The sequence below is a fragment of the Acipenser ruthenus genome, chromosome 28, assembly GCF_902713425.1.
Source record: "Acipenser ruthenus chromosome 28, fAciRut3.2 maternal haplotype, whole genome shotgun sequence".
Taxonomy (NCBI): Eukaryota; Metazoa; Chordata; class Actinopteri; order Acipenseriformes; family Acipenseridae; genus Acipenser; species Acipenser ruthenus.
Window position 1 is genome coordinate 26,451,509 of NC_081216.1, and position 22,027 is coordinate 26,473,535.

General features: G+C 36.1%; 1 protein-coding gene and 1 pseudogene across 3 annotated transcripts in view; both read left to right on the plus strand.

Moving 5' to 3' along the window:
* The first annotated feature begins 9,406 nt into the window (after positions 1-9,406).
* LOC117434539 (olfactomedin-like protein 1) lies at positions 9,407-11,844 on the plus strand (annotated as a pseudogene).
* A 2,167-nt stretch (positions 11,845-14,011) lies between these two features.
* Positions 14,012-22,027, plus strand: part of LOC117435066 (liprin-beta-2-like) — a 55,844-nt gene continuing 47,828 nt past the window's right edge. For all 3 annotated transcript variants that reach the window (XM_034057968.3, XM_059003093.1, XM_034057974.3), the window contains exon 1: positions 14,012-14,190. The gene's annotated coding sequence lies outside the window, so the exon portion shown is untranslated. The remainder of the gene's footprint in view (positions 14,191-22,027) is intronic.

Here is a 22,027-nt window from a genome sequence, read left to right on the forward strand (position 1 = left end):
TAGATAGATAGATAGATAGATAGATAGATAGATAGACATCCTGAAATAAATGATTTTTTAATCATTTAAACCTTTTGTGTACATCCAAAAAAATTTTTTGTTGTTTCATTTCTACATACAGGAAAGGAAATGAAAGCCAACCTTTATGTATCTCTAACCAGGCAAAAGCCCTTCACAGAACAAAATGCCAATCTGAGATTTTGATGAGAGGGTTACTTCTGTTTCTGATAATCCTTATCAGCATCATTACTTTCATTGAATGTCTAAAAGAATCGAAACAGCTGTCTGATTCCCTCTGTTCCTGGAAGATTTGTTCATTCTTTATTATTTAGAAAGTAGACAGAATTCTGCTGCTCATTTTTTTTTTTTACCAAACAATTGAAATGAGAAAAAAATATCTCTTAGGGGTTCGTCATTCATATCTCAGGAGCTATGATTTATCAGTCAAGTGAACAATGTAATTATCACATGGCACTGTGTGAGAAATGTAATTATTAAACCATCACATGGCACTTTTTTGCTGTATACCAAATGAAAGTCACTTAACCTGCAGTTTCTATCATCTGGGGATTAAAAAAATGCTTTTAGAGGGTTAACTATGTCAGAATGTAATTATCATTATATAATAGCTATTGTTCTTAGAATGCAATCAAAAGAATGTGAAAATGATTAAACTAGCCAATTAGAATCTTAAAAAAGTTTGCTTGACGGGGAAAAAGATGCTATTTCATGTTGTTGATTATTTAAATGAATCTTATGCAAGCTATTTGGACTAACTAATAAAACACTGAGAAGTATTTAAAATGCTCCAAAATATTACCTGTTGTTCTGTGTTAGAAGGCAGCACACATCATGAGAGACATATTGTAATTTAACAACTGCTTGATTCAAGATAACTGAAGAACCTCAGTAACTGTCTGCAAAGCAATTTTAATCATTTGGGGGAAGCAGACAGTTGATAAGTGAGCAGAAACAATGAAACGTCATGGGATGATGATCACAGTCAATTATTTAAACAAAACACGGAAGAAAAGGAAAAACATGGAATGGAAAACAGTTGGATACAGTAAATGTGAGTATTAAGCTATCAGTGGGAAGGTTTGCTAGGTTGAAATTAAACTGAATAAATACATATTAAAGCAAGGACATTAACGTCCAGCTTTTACATTCCAATAAGTTACACTTCCAACACACTTGTGAAAATGTAGGCAATATATCTCTTTTTTAAAATAAGTTATGGCTGTATCTGGTCAGTCTAAGATAGCTGTGAGAACTGAAAGAAACACTGCATTAATTATTTACAATAGAAGAATTTCCCTCTGAGGCTATATCACCTTTCTTTTTTTCCCTTCACAGAATAATATCTTTATAGTGTATTGCACCTGACATTAGTGACTTCTTAAAATAACCAAATCTTCTTAAACCAATTTTCTTTCTGGTAGGTGATCAATTATAAATCAACCAATTACTCTTAAGGATTGGTCAAAAAAAAAAAAAAATCTTATCTTGTGTACAGATGTCATCATGTGCATTCAACATACAACAGAACTATAGTTAGAGCATTGCAGTTAACACACTGTGTTTAGGGAATCTACCAAAGACATTATGAGACATTAGAGACATTAGGAGACATTATGAGACATAATCTCACAGTTTGAGCAGCTCGGCTTCTCTTTACCTACATGATAACAATAAGAGAAACCCTATACAGGACATATTAACATAATAGTTGTAGATGAATTTAAAGCTGTGGGAACATAAAGCCACTTTTTCAGGAACAAAGGTTTGAAACCTGGTTCCAGGAGACCAGGAGACCTAGTTTGAGGTAGCTTTGCTGTATTAAACCCCATCTCCCCTGGTGTGCCCTAGTGCCGTACTGAAATCCAGTCTTCCAAGCCAGAAAGTGGCTTTGTGTTCCCTCAGCGTTATACACACACACACACACACGCACACACACACGCACACACACGCAAAACGTAATTTGCTTTTTTAAATTGAGATTCCTAGTGCCATGGAAGACTGACAAACAAAATGACCTGCATCTTTTGAAAGACTATTAAAGAAGAAATGATGACAGGCTGTTTTAAAAGAAAGCTAAGCACTCCATGGTGGAGCACATGGAATGAAAATCTACTGGAGGTTAACTAGATAAATAAACCTTTCTAAGAAATCAGAAGTCTTAAAAGATACATATTTTGTTCACTTTTCACATATTTACACCAAATGGGGCCCTGGGTTCCAGCAATGGAGCGTTGCTTGTTAAAATAAACCCCCATAAGGACTTTCTGAAGATGCAGACTACCATTATACAGGTCTATTAAGGCAAAGTAATACATGGTATAACACAAAGATTTAGAAAAAGGTTTATTAAAACAAAGTGTTTGTATTAAAACTAGCCACGTGGATCCAGAGATATAGTTTAGAAAGGAAAACTGTATCACTCTCCTGATGCTTTCTGACATAAGCGTTCAGCTTTCCTACATCTACAGCTACATATTAAAGCAGTTTTTCTTTGCGGTTCAGCCTTAGATGAATATGTAATTATGACCGTTCCTGCATAAATTCACAAACCTTTAAAAGTCAGTATGAAAAACACTATCCCCTAAACATGGCCACTGTGATTCCAGCAAGAAGGAGACATTGTCTTCAGCAAGAACACGTGATTTGTAGGATAAGAAGAGAAAGGGTATTTCGTACCCACATTACCCTCTTCAGTTTAAATCTGTAATAGTGTGGGATTTCTCTGTAACCACTGATTGTCTTTATAAAGAACTCATTACAGAGGCTTATGCATTTCAGAACTGTAATAAATAATGGTTTTGTTACTGTATAAATGTGAAAATACTGAACTAATTTAGAGAAGTAGTGTTATGTTAGCAAGGGATATCCTTTCTGTTTAAAACTGTGTTTTCTAGGCCATGAATGTTCACTGAGTACTGTAGTTTTACTAGAAGTGGCAAGTCAGTTATTTAAAGCCTTCCTCATGAGTGAAATAACTACAGTACTTGATGAATGTTCATAGAGTTTATGTAACAAGTACAGTGTATGGAAAATAAAGTAGTGGTATGTTTAACCCTAAATTAAACCAATCAATTGCTTCCTAGATCAAGCTCTGAACCTGTTTAGCGTAATTTAGAACAGTGCAATTCCCACAGTGATTTTGTCATTGGTTTCAGTGAATCCAAGATAGATCCCTGTGAGCCGGATGGCTTGTGGTGACGTCAGGCCAGGAAGTGAATCGACACACAGGACTGCGAGGCAAGCTCTGCTTGCGCACGTTTAAATATAAATAAACCAAATAAAAAGTTTGAATAAAACACAATAAAACATAAATACAAAACAAAACGGCACAGTGGCCAAAAGGAAAAAACAAGTATTGTGCTGGAGTAAAACCAGCATGGGTAGCAATTGTTGTGATTTACTGAATTTCTTTTACTTCACCTCACAACTCTCATCCCACCTCTGAACACACTAACTTCGGTCAGCCTAAACTGTGGGATTATATACATATGACTGTCTCCAACTTAGTAATAAATTGATCAACCTGGAGACGGTCACATTCTGCACGGGTTTAGCATGGATTGGGAAGTTTAACCCCATCCATGCTGCAAAACAATTAGCAATAACATGACATGTTTTTACATACAAAACAGTACATTTAAATAATAATAATACAACAAATACAAATACAAAATAAGCACTGAGTTATTAAATATATTTTCCAAGCTGCCAGCTTATATAATTATTGGAGTACTACAATGTTCTCCAAGCCCTTGTGTATCATTACAAAGACAGCTCGTTTGAAAGGCACTTTGCATATGCTGATGGTGCGCATCTAAGCAAGCAGCAGCAACTCCCCAGTCCCCATGGACCCATTCGCTGTGCATTATGAATGAAAACTTTGGCTAATGTCTGGGCAGAAAATTTGCATAGTAAAACCATTAAGTTGTGATAAGGTTATTTCATTCAAACCAACAATACCCCCCCCCCCCCCACCCTACACACACTGTCAAAGGATATGCAAATTAATAACAGCTACTAAAGAGAAGATGGTGCTGCGTGGCAGAATAAAGCACTGTTATGTTGTCCATGCACTCATGGATTTAACACAATAAATAAGAAACCCTTAAATGCTGTATTGTTATGGGTTGTTTTAAGAATTTGTAATCTAAACCTTGAAAGGGTTTCTGGTTTCCCTCATTCACTCATAATTGGACTATGAATTACACTGTGATTGGATACTTGGATTTGCTGGTGTATTTTTCAGACAGCCAACATATCCACTGGTACTGTTCTTTTGGTGGGTATTTCCCTTCCCACTCAACTCATTGCTTGGTGAAAATTAGATTGAAACCCTGAAAGCTACCAGAAAGCGGTTTAAATATAATCTCTTCCAGTTGAATATACCTTGTTCTGTGGTGCCAAGAAGGCAACAAATTTAGAAAGCATGCTGATGTCACACTACCAATACTCTGGACAATGTTCTATAAGAAAATCTTGAGCTGTACAGTTGGTAAATGTGTAGTATTGTGTGCACTGCTGGTACAGGCATATGTGGTAATCTAGTTGAACTAAATACAGTATATTATATTATCGATTAAACTATTGTACACTGTTGCAGGTTTCTTTAACATCAGTCTAGGACAGTTCCAAGAATCTATGCATATAAAATTTTATAGATACAAAATGATACTTTTAAAAACAGTTTTATAATTATAGATTATAATCCATCTTTTTTGTTGCAACAGAAAATATTTTAGCGTTCCATACTTTACTGTACAGTTAAATGCCTTTAGGACTAAAGATATTTTAAGAATACTGATAAGTGTTTAAATAAGGTTATCCCGAAGGCATTCTACAGTATGCTAATGAGTTATCAAGAGAAATGTTATACTTCGGAATTCAAAATCATAGGAATGTAAGGTGAAGTTTTTTCAAAATTAGCTTTCATTATTTAAAACATATTATTTAAACTATATTTTCAAACCCAACCACTGCTTTAAGATTAATAAAGAGTGAGTACAAAGCGTTGTGCCGAGTGTTATTATTTATGTTCTGGTTTAATGAGGCAGCCAAGGGCCACTGTTGAAATGGAGGTATGAACAGAGCAAGCTGTCCAGTTCCCACCGTTTATAATATACAAACAAAATGTAAATGCCCTGGCCAATTTGACATTTGTAATAATGAATATCAGAAACAAAGGGAGGCAAAATGAAACATGCACTGTACCTTACCAATGCTGTTGATTTCTTAATAACAATACCAGTGTTATAGATTTGATACTGGGAACTGCCCATAGCCAACAAACACATTTCTGAATGAAAAAAAAATGGTATGATTGAGCAGAACACCACCAAGCACCAACAAAAATAGTCTCTAAAGACCCGTTTCTCGTTTTCCGTCTCCTCTTGTTGGTGCTATTATTAGTGGCAGTATTTGTTTATTTGGTAGATGCCTTTATCCAAGGTGATCAGTGATGCTCAAAGGAATCCCTAGCTGGTAAACAGAACATGTACTTGGGTGCCAGTTCCCCCTTAGATCTTCAAGTATCTTCTAACATTTCAGACAGATTAGATGTATTTGTACTGGGAGACATATACCTCTTGATGTAGCAACATCATTAACAACATCATTTAAAGCAAGAAACAGAATCCCACTTAATCAAACCTCTTTATCCACTCAACATGGATAGATTAGTAGCCCATGTAAAACTATTCTGCTATTACATGAGGCAGATTGCTCTAACACTAAACACGCTTCCTGTCAACACATCTGATATTGATGTAGCGGATGTATGATAATAGACTGAAAATTAAGTATAATGTAAGAGCTCCTAAAAGGCGTCTATTTCTACTTTAGCAAAATCAATATGATCTCATTGGTGGTTTTTTAGTAGCATCAGTTTTCATTGTGCCTTAAAGAGTAAGTGTCTTTATTTGTTTTTTTGTCATTTCTTTTACTATTTACTATTTACTTGTGCTTCTGATCAGCTCAGTTCTTCTGGGTTCTGTTGTTCCGACAGTTATTTCTAAGTCTGCCAGTACTCTTGCTTGAGCTTGTCAGACAAATCCTAATTGGCGGTATTGAACAACCTTCCTTATTCCACTCAAATCATATGACCTTTCAACTCCGCCTGCCCAGCCTCCTCTGCATTTATTTAGACAGACAGGGAGTGAAAAGACAAAGCACAATTATAAAAAATAATGTCAAATAGACAAACGTTTTTGGTTCAAAACTATCCTGATGCTGAAATGGACAGAAGTAACCCAAAATGCCTGTATGGTATGCAAAAAATGTAATGGGTTTGTAAAAAGTATTGTTGTTAATTAATTTTAGCAGCCAGATGCCTGTGCCAATCCCCATCTCCCCTGCTCAACTCTTCTTCACATGAACAGTCTTTCAGAAATGTTACAAGATATTTTCCAACAGCTGTTACCTTTGTCCTATTTGTTATTAATAGACTGTGTAAATGCAAGCTTGTCTGAAACACAGTCTTTTTTTAAGGCAGCTTGAACCCTAAATGCTGACAGAATGACAAGCTTCATAGCTCAGATTACTCTTGAATTCACAATGAATTATGATTGTAATCTAATGACAAACTTCATAGCTCAGATCACTCTTGAATTTACAATGAAATATTATTCGAATCTAAAGAGGGCTGGGGGCCTCATGAGCATTGTGTGCATAATTTAAGGTTCTGCATCTGGAAAGCATCGTGAGATAAGATTCAAATAGTGTGAACATCAGCATCCAAGTGCTTCGGGGGAAAACATGTGATTCTGAAGTTTACACTGTAGCTGTTCTGTGCTGTTGTTTCTGAATATGTTATTTATTTTTTTATTTTTTTATCTCCTACAACTGTTGTTATTCCACAGTAACTTGGATTCAACACATTAATGCACCCTATGACATACAACCAAAAGAGAGAGGTCTCTACTAAGATTTACAAATTACCTAGTTTTTTGGGGTTTTTTTTGGTAACACTTTACATAAAGTGTCTCTAATTACTGTGTATTTATATAGTAGTTACTTAGTAAATAAATGTGTACTCACACCTGAGTGGTTCTTTTTCCGCTCATCTGTTTTCATTCAAATATTTCATATTCTTGGATTCAGCTTTATTTCTTATATAATGCTAACATTGTAAAGTCTTATTTTTTATCAGAGTTGGTGTTTGTTATCTTATTTGGTACTACATAAAAGCAGCTATAAATATAGCAGTGTCACAATACAAATGTAAACTTGTGTTAGAAATTAGAAAGTTTTTTTTTTTTATAACCCAAATTGTGTCAGAGAAAGACAATAGCCTACTACCTCTTTTTGAGACATAACAGTATAAGGCTGACACTTGTTTATTAGAATAGGGGCACAATCTTAGAAACGTCAGTAAGTGTGGTCCAGTGGTTAAAGAAAAGGACTGGTAACCAGGAGGCTCAAGCACTGACTCACTGTGTGTGACCCTGAGCAAGTCACTTAAGCTCCTTGTGCTCCGTCTTTCGAGAGAGATGTTGTTGTTCACATTTGGATAGTGTACATTTGTTGGAATATTATCACATAATTGCAGTACTACTGTAGGTTTCCAGTAACAATTAATGTTAAAATGAGGAGAAAATAACACCAGATTGCTCCTAGTGCCATAAAATCTAATTGGAAAGAATCTGAACCACATCAAATATATTGTTTAGAGTTTTGAGACTTGCAAATATTTTATGACAGTCCAGGCTCTAAAGAAGAGCTCGAGAGATTGCTTTTTTGTTATTAAACTTTTTACTGCCAATAGTAGGGTTTATATAATGCATCAGTATAACAGGAAGAGTATGCCCAGGATTGGATGGTTTGACAGTTCATTCCAGGGTCAGTTGGCCATCCAAAAAGGGGCCGAAGCCAAAATACTAGAAGTCAGCGTCTTACTGCAGTAGGGGATGTGGCCGAGCGACAGATTCCAAAAACTGTAAACTAACCGTGACTGTTTTTGTGAGTGTTTTGTTTTATATTAACAGTGTTTGCTTTGTAATTTGTGAAACAAACCAACAACAGTTTGATGAATATCAAGTCATGAGAGTTTGCATTCATACACTCATAGGGAATTATAACATGACATTTTAATCAACGCATGTGGAAAATATCTAAAACAAATGTCAGTAACCATAAAAAGTCCTAACACACAGTACAGGGAGAACAGCTGTAATTAGCCAACTGTGGTATATTTAGGTTACTCATTTCTGTAATACTATTTATTTAATCACATATATAAATTGTATGAATGAGCCATTACCTCTTTTATGGAATTAAAAAAAAACCACATTTCATATCATATTTTTCAGAGATGGGAAAGATCTGCAATTTCTTAAATAAAAATGCCTGTTGGTGGCATTGGTCTGGAAAACGTTAATTCCCGCTGAATTACATTGTATGTACAATGCAAAAAAAAAAAAAAAAAGCTTTAATCTGAACATTCACTGTCTCAGTAGAATATGAAAGGAAATGTTACCCGGCAATGAAATGAATTAATATCTTAAGGACAAATACCAAATACATCCTGCAATAATGTTCTGTAAATGCCAAAGTTTACGTTTTTTTATGGCTAATGTCTGCTTCAGGCTATGTTATTGTCTTCAATGCTGTGCCCGACATCTATTATGTATTTTAACTAACATCTGGTATCTAATTCCAAGAAAAACACTTGTGCCAGAGGCGGAAATTTAAACAAAAGCTGCCTGAATAAAACGTGCTAGTCAGGAAGAAGCTTGTGTTAACTCTGCTGTACTAGGATTTAAAAAGAGGATCGCCCTCTGTAAGTCTACCTGCTGCAGGTACTATTTGAAAAGAGGAACTCAGTATTATGCAATTTTAGAAAGAAATCTAGCATATTCTACTATGTGACCACTGCAGTTAACTGGGGCTACAAGTTAATGATAATGTCATTTTTCCTCTGTGCATGCAGGCCTTATTTGAGAAAATATAATTTGAAACACTGAAATGAGATTTATCTTACACTGCCCCTCTGTGGACTTGTATCAAAAGGGTTTATCAGGGAAGCACTTCTTGTCAGTATTAAGGTTTGATACTGTCTATCTGCACATTAAACATGCATGTGATGTCCACTTGTTGGTGCAGAGGGGCGACATTTGTACAGAAAGCGGGATTCAAATTATTAGGGCATTTTAGACTGTCTAACCACTGTTTCTGTCCTGCTTTGCACTTTACTATTGATCTGTGGAAGCATCATAGCCAGTCGACAGCTATGTAGTCTCTCTCTCTCTCTCTCTCTCTCTCTCTCTCTCTCTCTCTCTCTCTCTCTTCTACTATGTTTACAGGCATATATATTTCTCTAAATGTTAAGGTATATATGTATATTTATAGGTATATAGATTATAACTACGGTACTGTATGTAGACACTTTTGAATGGTCTCTTTCCACCCATCAGGTTAGAACATGAAGAAGATACATTTTCTTTTTAGCACTACTGTGTTTAATGTTATGGGTGGAGCTTCCGTATTACATTAGTGACTGAACACATTCACAAAATAGGTAAGCATTTGTACTATCTGTATGCCTTCTGTTGGCTTTTTTGTCTTTTTAATTAAAATTGTTATTTTTTGGCCAGACCACTCTGGCATTGGAAAATTATTAGCCAAAACATTTGTCATCTTGAAAATTATATATATATATATATATATATATATATATATATATATATATATATATATATATATATATATATATATATATGTATTCTGTTTAAAAAACAGGACAGGCTGATAAAATGTGACCAAAATCTTATGAAATATGTGCAGAGCTTGCAGAGCTCTACGACTTTACAAAAGAAATAAGGAATCGTCTGGATGCTTTAAATGTTGACAAAACTAAGTTTAAGAACGAGTGGAGAGGACCGAGAGGGACTACCTGGAGTCACAGACACCAGCTCAGCCCTGCGTGGAGGTGGATGAGAAGCTACTGGAGCAGCAGGGTAAGAGGCACAAGGCAAGGGAGGGAGGGAGGGTTATATCGGCCAGGGTGTCCTCGGCTCACCGCGCACCAGCGACCCCTGTAGTCTGGCCGAGAGCCTGCGGGCTTGCCTGTAAACTGCCCAGAGCTGCGTTGTCCTTCGACGCTGTAGCTCTGAGGCGGCTGCACGGTGATACTGCAGAATGTAAAGAAGCGGACGGTTGACGGCTGACGGCACACACACCGGAGGACAGAGCGTGTTCATCTTCGCCCCTACGGAGTCAGCACAGGGGTGGTAGCGGTGAGCTGAGCCTAAAAATAATTGGGCATTTCAATTTGGGGAGAAACTAATTGGCAACGACTAATTTTTTTTAAAAAAAAATAAAAAATACGAAAAGATATTTGGGTTTTTAACTAACTAACATGGTTAATATCCCGACTATCCTTACAAGTACTGTAAATACTTATTACTATTAAAGACATGCATATCAAGAGCGAGAAATCCAGCCTGTTGGCTTTGCATACAATGCTGCTTTGCTCTCAGGAGCATGTGCTAGATGGTGCAGACTTTTATCTGAATGCAATCCAAGGCACTTTTTTTTTATAAGTGCATATGCTCAGTGTCATCAAGAGCATTGCCCAGGTAACAATACAATATTTAGATTACTATAGATTAATGTCAGTAATCATAGAGGGTCTGCAGTACATTCCACTACTTGTGTGTTAAACAGTTCTCTAAGCTTTCAGCAAATATCACTGTAACTGGAATACATTCCTGGATATTTCTATTAATATTCTGTTAGTAATCTCCAGGAAACACAAATCATATTTGCAATGTACTAATACATTGCCAAGAAAATAATGCTTATTATAAAACACATCTATAGTAAATCATTAAATAAATAAAAACAACTATACAGCAAGGAATGCAACTTTCCTGATATTCCACCAGTAACCTGATACTTTCAGTTTAAAGGGTAAAGTCCAGTTGGTATAAAGAGCTGTTATTTGTATGTTGATGTGTTCTGTACATGTATGCATACGGGTGTTGAAGATTTGTATTTATTGCATCATCTTTATTTTTAAATTAAAGAAGTTCTAAGCAGTAATTATTCTACCCTTAAGGTTCCTGCTTATCACACGTTTTCTTCTTCTGTTCAAGCTTCAGGATTATTGTTAAGGATTTTCCTAAAGAGTCTAAAAGTCTCTATCACTCTAATCACTCAAAGCATAGAGATGGCATGCTGATGGTTTATTAATATATTTTGTTTCATGAATAGATTGTGATGCTATGCTGGCAAGTATCAAGTCACTAAAGACTGCTGAAAAAACAGCCCATGGTTTTTGGATAAAATATAATTTTTTTCAGTGGGACTAAACAAGATGTTTTTTTTTTTAATTTTCAAGCATGAAGGCATTTACTAAAAACACGTAAATGCAAGCAGCCCAGAATTTTTCTCTTCCTTTTTTCTGGCAAGTAACTGGCCACGTTGTGCACAACGGCTTTTCGTATTTTCACAGGAACGACTCCATAAACAAGATCGTAAAATACCACATAAATAATAAGACGGTGAGTGACCGCATGCTGTTGCCAGGGGCTGGGAGGGCTCCTGTATATCAGCTTTCTCTATAGACCTTCATAGACTTGGCAGTGGATGAGCACGGCCTATGGTCCATCCATGCAGATTCCGATACGGGTGGAAATATAGTGATCACTCAAATATACTGTGCAAGCCTGGCAGTGGAGCACAGCTGGGACACAACCTGCACCAGTGCACCCTGATCAAAACTGAACACCTGTGAAAACAGTTCTAACCCCTGGAAGGAACTGTCAATCGCTCTGTATACATCTCTGTCCTCTTCCACCCACACAAGACTGGGCTGGCAAGCCATTCAACAGCGATCACACTGCGGGATAGTTTATTACCAGCTTGTTTTACCAGCTGAGCAGAGGAGAGACAGTGCACCCAAATAAAACACAATAATAATTTTAACACTGTGCAGTGAAATCTAGAAAGCATGTTCTAGTAGGGAGAGGTCCACACACAGGAAGTACCTAAGGGTGAGCTTGTCAAAAGAAGTAAGCTGACAGTATATCTTCAAGTTTATAATAATCATGCAATCAGAAGAAAACTCATGTTAACTAAAATGCCCATAATCCAGTACTGGTATGAAGTAAGCCATGGACTGTAAATACTGATCTAAGTATATCCCCTCTGCTACGCTTTATTTGAAGAGGCACTTTTTAAAAATAAAAACAACACATATTCCATAAGTTGTCTTTCAATTGTATGAACCTCTGGTCTTGAAGGTTCAGGGCCAGCCCTTGCAGCTGGGCAACATCTGGGTGGCTTTTGGCTTTTTTTTTATAAGTGCCACGTTGTATGCTGTGTGGCACATGAAGATCTAATTGCTGTTATGTAATGGTAAATCCACTGTTTTTGTATCGAGGGATTCCATCTGTTTCTCAACAGGTATACTGCTTTTATAGCTCTTTAATTATGAATAAAACATTTGGAAATGTTCAACATGTGCTGTTCTATTGAGAGTGCATCCAATGAATGTAAAAATAACATTCTTTTTTATAGGGGACTATGTCTTTACTAGGGAAAACGAATTCAAAGAGCTCTAATGAATTGAACTTCCTTCTAAATAATCAATGGCATGCAGCCCCTGTACTCTGCAGTGTCTGCACAACATTTTAGAAGACTGGAACACTTGAAATATGAATGGGCTTCATAGAATCCAAGCCTGTGATTTACAGGGAGCTATTCATAGTTAGGGGTGTGCTGATAATCACACTCGTACTAACAATTGCCTTTAAGAAGTATTAATCAGCAGGTATTAAATAAATCCATTCATTAATGTGTTGATTTCAAAACCAGAAAATCTGTCCTTCAATCACCTTTACAATCAAGTACCAATCAATGGCTTGCACACTTTAAAGCAGTGTCTGAAGACTTGATTGCAAGCAGACTGTCCTCTCACCCGGTTTACTGCCGTGCTGAAGGATAAATATTTTCATTGTCAGTTTACGGCCTTGGTACGGCAATACAGCGACAAAAATTGCCAGCACCCCGGATGAGAGGAAAATTCACTTCCAATCGGCTTAAGATATACAGTATTAATAGGGGAATCTGCACACCCCTATTAATAATATATACCTTAATAAAGGTATTTGTAATTTAGAGAACACATCCCTAATTTGAGCCCAGTATATTTATAATATTCAAACCACTTAATTCCTTGTTTTTAGTACAACAAAAGCCCAAAGGAGTTTCATTTAAACACTGGGTGCACTTGGGTGCATCTCTCAAATCAAATAGAATACAGCACAATAAAGAGCCCCAATAAAAAATAAAACATCGTTCACATTCACCAGATGTCGCTGTTGAGCTCTGAACAAATGTAAGAAACACAACAGAGAAGAAAAAAAGTTGTTGGCTTTTTATTATTATTATTATTATTATTATTATTATTATTATTATTATTATTATTATTATTATTATTATTATTATTAATTTATTTATTTAGAAATGACACGCCTGCATTCCATAATCCGAATACATTTGAAAACACACCGCAATCTGCGTTGCAAAGCTGTTGGACTGGTTTAGAAAATGAAATAAGTCACTGTTTACATATATTTACATGAAAGACTTGATTTATTATTGGCCTCGACCAAATGACAAAGCAGACTATTAATGTTTTTTTTTTTAATGTGTGTTTATTTTCGTCAACAAATAAGCACATTCAAGTAAAAATAACTGCTTGAATAATTTATCCTTGGTGCAAGCAATAAAAAAAAAAACATATACATACACAAACAATATAGTAATTAAACGTTCATTTTGACATTTCATTTGAAAGCACGGAGCATTCAAGCATTGATATCCGGACAAAAAGGTCCTTTTCTAAGCATCAGAACAGAATGCTGCACGCACGGTACAGAATAACAGTCAGTAATGCTGTAGTAGCACTACTGTAGCCGCGCATTGTACTGTGGTGGCAATGGCACGCCTCTTTAATCACATGACAGGTGATTTAAGACAGACTTCACTGTTATCGAACTATGGCGACAAACATTCGCAGTGGGACCAGGAATAAGGAGCTACAGAGTAGAACACTGACAGGAGAAACTACAGCACTTGCAAACAAAAATAAAACTTTAGCTGCACTTTTTTTCTTGAATCAGTTGTCTGCTGTTATTAAAGTTGATTTAAAGAACAGAAAGTAAAAAGGTAAGTCAATTAATAGTGATCAACATGCTAGGTCATATTCATTCATATATATATATATATATATATATATATATATATAGATAGATATATATATATATATATATATATATATATATATATATATATATATATATATATATATATATATATATATAGATAGATAGATAGATAGATAGATAGATAGATAGATAGATAGATATTTGTGATACATTTTATGCTTTCATTATGGCAAACAATTTGCCTTTTTCCAGGGAACTTTAGCAGAGTAAAATAAAATTACTTCCTCTAAAATTTGAAGCGTTTTGAAAAGTGTTCCTGTACGGTATGAAATGATGTACCTGTGTTTTCGCAGATTTCTGTATCCCCGCATGATAACATCACTGTGTAGACTTGGATGCGCGATATTCCTGTGCCCGAGCCCCGATGTGTTCTCAAGCACTGCCTTGAGTGCTCCTGCAGTTTGCAACAAATATTGAAAAAAAAGACCAAACTAATTCTGTAGCAAAATAAAACAGCGCTACAGTACGCTCAGCCTCCTGTGTAGCTCAATACACAAAACCCTTCATTAAAAGTAACCGTATTTTTCTTTTAAAACACATTTAAATTTTACTACATGTAAATACTGTTCGGAAACATCAAGCGTTCACGTATAGCGATCTTGATCTACGCGGGCGTCAAATCTAAGGGGATACAGAATTCTATGAGGATACAGAATTCTATGAGGATACAGAATTCTATGAGGATACAGAAATCTGGGTAACACCTGTCAGTTTCCACTGCTTCGGCCAGTCACTTAAAGGTTTTGCATTGTGTGGCCCATTGTTTGCAGATGTGGGTAAAAGGAAGGAATAAGTCATGGATATCCCTCTACTGTTTGTTTTATTTTCCATTGTGAGCATTATAGGTCATTTTACGTGTTTTTGGTATTGAATATTTAATACTATCCAGTCTGGCTAGTGCTTTTAAAATGTTAATAGAAAAAAACCCCTCATCATTGCACCTATTTTGCTTCAGCTGTTTTTGTTTTGTCAAAAAAATGTCCTAATTTAAACTTGTCTGCTGTAGGCATTTAAAAACTGAAGCCTCTGTACAAAAATATATTTACATTTCTCCTCTTAACACCTTCTGTACATGTGGTATGTCCAAATACATGGAGGGACATTTTTACTTAGTAAGCCATATCACACTAATTAGCACAACTTCTTAAGGGTATCAGAATCTATTTGTGTAGATTTTCTTCTAACACACGTCAATGGTATTTACTCTTGCTGTTGTATTGTTGACTGATTCTCAGATCAAAAGAAAGTTATAATACACTGCCAGATAGATGACAAGTTGATCTGGAAATTCAAAATTGTGCAAAAGATCTGGAGTTACTGACCTTGGATGGAACCTCATTATGTAATAAATAGGGTGAACATGTTCTCAGTGGAAGCTGGGGTACCTGACAAATCATTATAAGTTCAAGGTAAATGCAGGTTTTAGGGGGGGAAAAATGTTTTTTCTAATAGCAATAGTGCCCTCTGGATGAAAGCTGTACCATGTGGTAGTTGAGCTTGACTTTTGTTAGCGCCCTGGCCTTCAGCTCAGGATGCAGAACCAGTGGCAGACTACTTAACACATGATAGAGCCTTCACTGACAGGCACTCTCACTGAACTATTGTGTTGGGTATTATGGGGCATACTGTATAAATAAAAATCAGTCCATGGTAGGAAAAAGCTGGAATAATTTCCTGAACTGATGCATGATTGTTTTGAGGGAAGCTAACATGAGTTCAGGAAGTCTAATTTTCTTGGTGATGTTAAATTACAGACAGCTATCTTCTTTGAAATCAATGAATACTGAATTTTCTTTTTGTATTAAAGGATATCACTGGGTTAAAAACTGCTATATATCTTGGGAAATGGAGAAACTATGCACAAGTTTGACATTGATTATTTAGGGCATTTGACATTATACTGGAGGTCATGTGGTTTAGCAATAACATAAAGCAGGCTCTTGTGCCTTACACTGCTATTGCTTTCCATGATAAGAGTAATTGTATTTGTATGCCTTTACAGTCACATCACAGGCTGGGATTGTAGCCAGCCTTGTATTAAATCATTTAAAGGCAGATAAAGCTTTAGTGTACCAAGGGTTCTTTATGAAAGTTACACAGTCAGAAAGAATAAGTAAATAAATACGTATATATTTCCTCTAGCAATTACCTGCAGTACCATGTGGAAGTCTATTCATCTGTGCTGAACAGTGGTGGATGAATACTGACCCAGTTCAAATGTTAAATTAAGACCAAACCTGTTTTACTTACATAAAGTCTCAAAGTCTTAATGATTTAAACTATGGCAGTATATAGATCTGCCACCATTAAGGTACATTGAATAGACTCTGTGGTATCTGCTTCCTAGGATCTTCATACAAATATTACCACAGCAGCAGCTAGTTTATCCCGACATACCTGCTGTAGAAGCATTAGTATGTAACTATATACCTAAAAACGTCCTTTTTAAGAAATTCATTTGACTTAATGAATATTGTTATGGTTCACCAGTTTACAGAAAATATGTTTTACATTTCAAGAAGTAACTTGTGTTTATTGATTAAACCGCCTTTCTAAACCAAGATTTGCCTGGAGCTTTGCTGCAGGCAACATGTTCACATCAATCAAAGGATAAGTTTGGTAACATCTGTGAAAAACACCATAGCAGCCCTTTAAATTATGCACCTATTATTAATGTTTTTGGTGGATCAAACTGGAAGATTGGAGTTTTAATTAGCAACTGAAGAGTTACTCTGAATAATGATCCCACATATCCTGTTATGTTTTTCTTTAAATGTTATCTGACATTTGCTCTGGAAAATGATTTACATTTACATTTTTACATAATTCTATAGGGTGGCCATGGCTGTATCTGTATGGAGTTCCTTTCAGGATTTCCACACTTCAAATGTAGCTTGGCCTAATAACTTGAAGCAAGCTAGTAAAAGATGAATTGAATTGTGATTGCACAAGCATCCTCAAAATCGTCTTGCAACATGTGACTGTAACTATTGAAATGATTCCACTTTGTGTTTGTATCTCTGTTAATGGTGACTGTACCAGGAGAAGTGCAGGGCTTTTTAAAATTGTAAAGTGTCAATTGCATAAAAAACTCAATTCAGTGAACCCTCGGTGGTGAGTGATGGTGTTCAGTTGTTTATAATACAGTGGTGAAACCAAGGACCAAGCAAAATAAAGATTTACAAAATGTAATATGTAGGCCTAACTCATGAAATATTGTGGCTCTCAAAAGAGGTCATTATTTAGATTTTAAGGAATGTACAAATAGTTCATTAAACACTCAGTAATCCTCAAGCCAGGCTTCCTGTGCAAAGTACAAGGGTATGTTTTGGTAAGCAGCTATGTCAGTAATCTACAACTTGAAGCAAACAAAATAATCGCTTCTCAGAACCATTGTCTAGTGAGCGAATTCCCAGTGACTTCTGTTTTTGATACAGAAGTATTTAGTGACAGCTGTACTGTTAACTACGGTGGCTCTTGAGGACCTGTTAAAAAAGACAACATTCAAATGAGTTTCCAGATCACAAAATACTGTTCAGCAGTCAAAGTGTCCCATGCATTTGGTGACTGGTAATTGGACATGTCACTGTATTTTATATGTAGAATGCTTTGACTGGAGGATCTAAAATAAAAGTCTCTTGACCTTGTTACAAATGCTCATTTTTGCTAACATCTGTGGTTTAGCTCAAGTTTAAAATGAGCTGAAAGGCAGATTCCAGCTCTGAACTGTTGATTTGAAGGGGGAGCCTGCTGAGTACAGCACACCTAAACGCTGTAGATTTAAAAGAGTTTGCAGCTGGTGTGGTTTTTAAAATGAGCACCACATGTACAGACTGTTACAGTTTAGCAAGATCATTTGTTACAAATATTGAATAGTTTGTTACTGGTTTCTTGGTTATCACGCCACGTCAGTCGCCACATTTAATTGTTTATGCCATGCATAGCAGCTACCAGCAACTATTTTATAGATTTGAATTGGATCAAAACCTAGGAAAATCTGATTAGAGCAATTGCATATTCTATCATCCTTGCTGGAGTATCATCGTGATAGCTAAAGAGAACAGAAACATTTAAATCTGTACAATCCCACTGTGTGGCTGGCACTTGTCCACCAAATGTGACCAGATGCCCTAGTCTTTGGAAAAGATGGTTCACATTTGTAGCTTTGCCACACCATGCACACAGTCAGAGCATGACATGTAGAGTAAACAGGAATGCCCATGCTTCAGGGTGCAGTGAGGTGTGGTGGGCAGTTCCACATGGTGTGCAGGGCAGGTAATACAGGCTGCATCTGTAACCATATATAGCACACCTTGCTTCTGAACTTCTATCTTTAAGCCTTTTAGTCAGCTTTTCAGAAATGAACTTTATTAACCGAATGTGTTATTGTAATATTATATATGTTTAAACAATCATATTTTCTTTTTCTTCTTTTTTAGAATTACAGATTCTAAAACGACACACACCGATAGTGACTAAGATTGAAGAGTCTGTTCCAGACAGGAAACCTGCCTGTTGAAACATGTTACATGACTGTCTGTTTGGATAAGTGTGATGCCATAACAGTGAACGTCCTTCACATTATCATAACAAAAGAAATGTGCTGATGGATGTTTTAAAGAGTGAAAGCTGGTATCGCGCAATACTGACTGCTAGCAAGGTTGCGTTTTTAAATAAGGACAAAGCGAAATGCAAATTGTCATCAGTCAAAGGGTATTAAATTCAAGGACTGACAGGATAAAACCCGGCTACTTACTCTTTAAGAGTGCTTGTACATATTTTTGCATCTGTATTTATTTTAGTTTTGCATGTCCAGATGAGTCTCATACTTTTTTAAGACACTAGTGTACTGTATGTTCACCTCTGGGCATTTATTTCTAAGGATCAGGCTAACTAACTAAACCACGAAAGACCAGGATCACTTGGCCCCAAACGTTTTCTCTGAAATCACATTTGTATCCTGTAATTGAATCCAGTTCTATTGTAGATTGGGTTTGTGGTTTCTCTAGTTATTTGTACTGAGCTATTTTGTCTTTGCATTTTGCAGTATCACCCAAGGCAATCCTCCATTATCATGGGATGTTCTCTGTGGTGTTGTTACACTGCTGACACATCATTATATAAAGCTCTTCATTACATAAAGAAGTGCCATATAAAACAAAACTTCATTCATTTTCTTATTAACCAGGACCAGATGCTGCACATGACCCTCGTCAACCTCTGCTAATTGTGTTTTACTTGATGTTTTCTAAGTGGCTGAGTGACTGTGATTTGTGAAGTAATATTAAACCTAATGCAACTGATCAAAATACTGTAGGACTTATCTATTTAATTGCAGTGTTGTAAAAACTCTTCCAGCAAGCCCTTTCCGCTTGTGATTCATGATCAGTTCCGCTCAAGTAATAGGAATCTTCCAAAGGGAGAATGCAGCCTGAGCAAATTCTATTTATATAACTCAGGATAAAGCTTTTTGGTGGGAATATTATTCCCCTGGTGTTGCATTCAGTCTAGGTATGCTAGTTGTAAGGGGAGCTTTTATTTGGATAACCACAAGGGGAATGACATTCAGCTAAAAAACTCACTTAACTCATTACTCATTAGAACCATCACCTTCCAGCACCAGATACTCTGTTACAAATACTGTACAGTGATACGTATCGGACAGTCTGTGTCATGATGCAAGCTCATTCTTATTAATCATTTTTCACTCTGTTCTGGGAAAGTCATTCTTAAAACAGAATTATGTTTGATAGGGTTATAGATTGTCTTGATTGCTTACTTCTACAGTAGTTACCCCCAATAGCTATAAAAGAAAGTGAAGCTTACTGGGTGAATATTAACATGTCCTAACAGTGGCTAATCAGTATCAATCCCAGTTCTTAAATCGTATCAAAGGTTTTGAGCTTGATGCAACCCAGAAACAAATACTCCAAGTTGGGACCATCTAACGGTAAACTGATAGCACTGTCAAGAAAGTGGCACTCACGATGTCACCAATGTGTTTACTGATAACAGCAGAACCCAGTATAGCCCTGTGGCTCTGAATACCACAGCCCTGTTGCAAACTCATTTGCAATGCAAGGCCAGCTAGATTATTCTTTGGCTGTCAAGGTTTTATGGGAAGGATCTGTCATGATCTCATTGTTCACAGACTAAAAGGAAAGTGTACTAGTTTCAAGATTTCACAGATTACAGACATGCATGTCAGTACATTGCTGCTGCGAGTATTGTAAATGTCAGCATTCTACTGTAAGTTATTTATTCTTTGGAAGGAACACCATCATTCTGTCTGGCACAGCCATGTCAATGGGTACCACAAATCAGTGTCACTGCCTACTATGGGTGGTGTGAATAAGAAAAGCAGTAATATTTGTTGTGGGTAGATTTTAAAAAGATACTGTAAGTCCTTGGATGTCTGTTTTAATGATCTAAAGTGGCAGATCTCAATACTGCTGCCTCTGGGTTATTTATTCATGTCATACTTTAGAAAGAGGTCTGTGATAGAGCAGGGGTAGAAGTTTAACAGTGCCATCCTGACACATTTTTACACTTCTAACTTTAAAATCGGTTTCAAACACGTTGTGAGGAAAAGAGTAATCTACAATAGCAGTAGAAGATGGTACAGTATATTTCATTTTTGATGATAAAACAGTTTACTTTTATGCTATGCACAAAAAACAAAGACAATCATCTCACAGTAGCTAAACCCAAATTCATGCTGTCATGAAGCTAACAGCACAGTACCCATTGTGTTTTTGCTCTATACCTTTTTAGTTTTTAACTAACTTGGGTGTAAAAGTACAAACTGATTAAAACTATACACTATCCAAACACAATGTTCCTCCATGTTTTTTTTTAACTTAATTGGGTATTGTAATTAGGTTACATTCATTCCACGAGAAAGGCTGATTCAAGATATTTGTTTTGCAATATGGGTTGTAACTGCGGATCAAGACAGTTTATGTAGGATATGTTGCTATTAAAATAAATTGGGTAGCATTGGAATGGGGGTAGCATTCTTGTTTGTGGCTAAAATCCTCAAGTATGTGATTAAACCAAAAATGTATACTCGTAACACTACCTCAGAGACTGATCTTTTGGGGAATTTTAACAAAGCTTAAGATGAAAGGTAGGTATCTTTTACTGCTTTGCTCCCTGTGTAATAAAATAAGTCATGCTTTTTTGGCACTGTAGAGTAATTTTTAGTTAAGAACATGTAGTGTTGTAACCAGGATACATTAACATATATAGTAATTGTTTAATACAGTACAATATACTGATAATTGATCATTCCTCTGCATTTCTTGGTAGTCATGACAGTGAAAAACCACAAAAGGGGCTGATCTGCTGTAAATGATCTGCTGTAAATGATCTGCTGTAACTGCCCACATTTTATAAGGCTGTAAAATAGACTTTCTGAGCAACTAAAGGAATTTTACAGCAATTATGCAAGAGGGGAAGAACTGACAGTGTGTTGAAAAACCAGAAAGGCAGGATTGGAAAAAACAAGGTGTGCATCCTCATGGGCAAGTAGAAACAGGTTGCATGATTAACACTGGTTTGGTGACAAAGAACATCGCTTGGGAGGAGCAGTGTGAAAGTAGAATATGTTGACACACAACAAAAGCACACCTACTGTAGAGAAATGTTTTGGTTAAGTACATTTTATATAACATCAGTGTCATCCGTGTGTTCAGATTTCCCTAGAAGCTCAAATAAAATAAATGGAAGCAGGCCTGGGATATCCCAAGTTTTTACTCATCCTGCCTGATAAGGTG